The sequence below is a fragment of the Haliotis rubra genome, unplaced genomic scaffold, assembly GCF_003918875.1.
Source record: "Haliotis rubra isolate DU_JTF1 unplaced genomic scaffold, ASM391887v1 Scf64, whole genome shotgun sequence".
In the NCBI taxonomy this organism is placed as follows: Eukaryota; Metazoa; Mollusca; class Gastropoda; order Lepetellida; family Haliotidae; genus Haliotis; species Haliotis rubra.
Genome location: NW_025767346.1, coordinates 1,972,866 through 1,977,622, shown reverse-complemented (window position 1 = coordinate 1,977,622; position 4,757 = coordinate 1,972,866). Strand labels below are relative to the sequence as shown.

Here is a 4,757-nt window from a genome sequence, read left to right as displayed (position 1 = left end):
GTAAGACTACCAACCATCCTTGTCTGTCCTTCAGTAAGACTACCAACCATCTTGTCTGTCCTTCAGTAAGACTACCAACCATCTGTCCTTCTGTCCTTCTTGTCTGTCCTTCAGTAAGACTACCAACCATCTTGTCTGTCCTTCAGTAAGACTACCAACCATCCTGTCTGTCCTTCAGTAAGACTACCAACCATCTTGTCTGTCCTTCAGTAAGACTACCAACCATCCTGTCTGTCCTTCAGTAAGACTACCAACCATCGTGTCTGTCCTTCAGTAAGCCTACCAACCATCCTGTCTGTAAAGCATGGCGTTTAATGGTGCCAGTGCGGAAGCAGTATGACGTCACACGTCTTGTTATTCCCCAGCCGTTTACTGGAATGCATTGCGATGGCTCACCACATTAAGACTGTACAGTATGTGATATGGACGGAGCAACACAGTGTATATAATTACTATTTTATTAAACTGGCTGAACGGCTTGAACGGCTTTGCTCTAATGGGTATCTCTGGAAGCTACAAGTCTTCAGCTATCCTTGATTCTTTCCACAGTAGTATATGTATTTGTACTTTGTCCAGCTGACCAAAGTCACATGTACCTGAAAGAGCAATAGAGCAGCTCATTTTCACATTTAATTTTCGTTAATATTTGTGTCTTACAGGGTCTCATTTTGTCAACACGTGTCTCTTGCAACCCCTGCTGATGTTAGGTGGTGCAAGAGCTGACAATCATTTTTCTCCAGGTTGGGGTTCTAAAGACTCCCTGTGATGTAAAATGTACGATTTGACAAGAACTGACAATATCATACAAACATTTCAACTGAGACTTGAATTACGGGCAAATAGGGGGATATGTTACACTCAACCCCAGCAATGCCACCATGACACCTGGATATGTCATCGGAAGAAAGATAAAACGTCAGTATTGAATTACTTTGTTTGAACCCCTCCTCCCAATCACTTCAGTGTTGTGTAACAAGTTAAGATATTAACGGTAGTGGAATCTCTGAATGCTGATACTCTTGAAGTACTGAAGATGATGACTTGAGGGGTTGTTAATTAAGGCCCTGAGATACCATAAAAGGGAAATTAGTTTTAACCTTTTACACAACAAAATGGTACACAAAATGATAGTGGTATTTGTTTCCCATTTAGAATGGTCCATGTTAATATTGCAATCACTTGCCCTCACTAGCATCTTTGGTTCTCCAAAATGCACGTGAACATTTCAATTATTCTTATAATGATGATGATGATGATGATGATGATGCCCTCACTAGCAGCTTAGTTTCTCCAAAATTCACAAGAACATTTCAGTTATGGTGATGATGATGATGATGCTTTTGATGATGGTGATGATTATGATGGTGGTGGAGATGACGACGACGTCATTGATATTCGTCACGGAGCAGACGTTAAATTGAATTATGCAATCTACAGGTATTCGTCACAGACCTGTCAGTTAACAAAATGTATATTGCAGTGAAATATTTGGCATGAACTTGATCATACCGTAAGTATGGGAGACCAATAAGAATAATGATACTAGATGACCGTGACAATGATCACATGATCTGCAAGTTATTCCTTTCATACAAAATCTGGGGCGGTGGGGTAGCCCAGTGGTCAAAGCGTTTGTTTGCTCGTCATGCCTTCGACCCGGTTTCGATTCCCCACATGGGTAGGCTACAGTTTATGAAGCCCATTTCTAGTGTCCCCCGCCGTGATATTGCTGGAATGTTGCCAAAAGCGGCGTAAAACTATACTCATTCACTCACTCATACAAAATCTTAAATAACTCTTCTTATGTTTCAAATGATTCAACGATATAAAGTTCGCTTAGGAATAATAAATAGGGTTACCTGACACGTTAAGAGAATTGTTGTAATAGTCCTCATTTTTTTTTAAAAGGAATCTGTCTTAAATTTTACATCCACCATCTTGAATAGGACTATCAGTCACGCTGTTGATCTGGAAGTAAAAACTTTGAAAGTTTTATGACCTATATATGAAATAAGACTCACGAACAGACATCATGAAATGCCGAGTGACATTGGAGAGGCTCTCTTTATACTCTGAATCGTGCAGTATGAATACTTGGCGGTGGCATTAGTGATCTATAGACATTATCACCATAAATGTACAATACAACTTCATTTCTCCTTTATCAAAGCCTGGTCAGATGGCATTTCAATAAATTGAATTTCCGGCATTCCTAGATATCAACATTGCAGGGATGTCGAGTTTGATAAAATTACATATCAGTTTTATTTGCTTTAAATGGCTTATTAATTCAACTAAATAGAGATCACGTGGGGATTGTTACAGTAAGACTTCAAGGTCTCAAATCTCGCGAGAACGAGACTTCCATCGCCAGACGGAAGGGGCGTAATAACAGTCAATGTTCCCTGGCCATCCGCTAATGAATTTTTAACGTTTGTCTCTATGGAATACAAAGAGCATTGAAATGAGAATCTATGTTATTATTGTTAAGCAATCGAGTGAATAGAAGTAAAGGAATAATACACGCAAACAGATAGATGCATGTAATATATCGTATGTAAGAGCATTTGGAAGCCCCTTTGCCAGTCAGATGCAAACAAACGTGTCGGCGATTTACATGGCGCAGGGGAGACCCTTTTGAGACAGCCGTATGAACGTACATGTTAACTCCCGAAACTAGTCGCCATTTCATACCTAATCACCACGAAAACGACGGATAGAGTGTTTGCTCAAAGAGAATTACGTTATGTAGACTTTTTTAAAAATACAACTGGACATCTCGTGATTTGTAGTGGCACTGCATACCTCGTCCAAGTGATGCTAATTTTTCGGTGATTTATATAAGTCTGCTGTAGGTTTCTTGAATTTGGGTATTAATCAGCTCTAACTATCACAGGTATTAATCAGTGTTAACATCTTAGGTTTTTATCGGTGTTAATATCTCGGGTATTTGTTAACGTTACCTATATCAGGTATTAATCAGTGTTCACATCTCAGGTATTAATCAAAGTTAACATCTCAGGTATTTATCAACGTTAACTATACCAGGTATTAATCAGTGTTAACATCTCAGGTATTTATCAACGTTAACTATACCAGGTATTAATCAGTGTTAACATCTCAGGTATTTATCAACGTTAACTATACCAGGTATTAATCAGTGTTTTCATCTCAGGTAGACAGCGTTAACTATACCAGGTATTAATCAGTGTTAACATCTCAGGTATGTGTCAAAGTTAACTATATCAGGTATTAATCAGTGTTAACATCTCAGGTAGACAGCGTTAATTATATCAGGTATTAATAAGTGTTAACATCTCAGGTATTAATCAGTGTTAACATCTCAGGTTAACTATTTATCAACGTTAACTCATACCAGGTATTAATCAGTGTTAACATCTCAGGTATTTATCAGCGTTAACTATACCAGGTATTAATCAGTGTTAACATCTCAGGTATTTATCAACGTTAACTATACCAGGTATTAATCAGTGTTAACATCTCAGGTATTTATCAACGTTAACTATATCAGGTATTAATCAGTGTTAACATCTCAGGTATTTATCAACGTTAACTATACCAGGTATAATCAGTGTTATTAATCAGCGTTTTCATTAACAGCGTTAACTATACCGGGTATTAATCAGTTAACATCTCGTGTTCAACGTTAACATCTCAGGTATTTATCAACGTTAACTATACCAGGTATTAATCAGTGTTAACATCTCAGGTAGACAGCGTTAACTATATCAGGTATTAAATAGTGTTAATATATCAGGTATTTATCAGTGTTAACATCTCAGGTATTTGTCAACGTTAACTATATCAGGTATTAATCAGCCTTCACGTCTCAATCTCAGGTATTTATCAGGTATTAATCAGTGTTAACATCTCAGGTATTAATTAGTGTTAATATATCAGGTATTTATCAGTGTTAACATCTCAGGTATTTGTCAACGTTAACTATATCAGGTATCAATCAGCCTTCACATCTCAATCTCAGGTATTAATCAGCGTTAACTATACCAGGTATTAATTAGTGTTAATATATCAGGTATTAATCAGCGTTAACTATACCAGGTATTAATTAGTGTTAATATATCAGGTATTTATCAGTGTTAACATCTCAGGTATTTGTCAACGTTAACTACTAGTATATCAGGTATTAATCAGCCTTCACATCTCAATCTCAGGTATTAATCAGCGTTAACGTCTTTCAGATATTAATCAGCGTAATTCATGTTAGGTATTAATCAGCATTCATTTTCTCAGGTATCAATAAAAGTTAACTAAGTTGTGTACCAATCAGCGTCAGCTATTTCATGTATCAATCAGCATTAATTATCCCATTAATTAACCGGTACCACCATACCAGGTGTTAATAAGCTGTAACTATTGCCAAACGGTGTTAGCTATCTCAGGTATCAGTCGGATTTCTTATGTGATATTTGATCAAGTTTCACAAAGATGACTTTCGAACAACCCTGATGATGTAAAATGTAATATTTAACAAGACTTGACAACAACATGAAAATATTTCTCAAAGGGATAATTGATCACATTTAACCAAGATGGGTTTCTAACAACCCCTAATGATATAAATGTAAGACGTAACGAGAGTTGACAATATGATTAAAACTCCTTTCTCATTTTTACATTTAATATATATTTTTTTGTAAACTTGACTTTATATGCATTTTGCAATTCGTCGCACATATTGCCCCCTGATTTCGATATCTTCATGATGAAAGGTTTTC

The 4,757-nt window shown here is 36.7% G+C and overlaps 1 long non-coding RNA gene across 1 annotated transcript; it reads right to left on the bottom strand.

Moving 5' to 3' along the window:
* Nucleotides 1-446: 446 nt before the first annotated feature.
* LOC124256783 lies at nucleotides 447-3,235 on the bottom strand. Its single transcript, XR_006893098.1, has 2 exons — nucleotides 1,860-3,235; nucleotides 447-596 (listed from the first exon to the last, which is right to left on the bottom strand). It is a non-coding gene; the product is annotated as an uncharacterized LOC124256783 (long non-coding RNA).
* Between the last annotated feature and the right edge of the window lie 1,522 nt (nucleotides 3,236-4,757).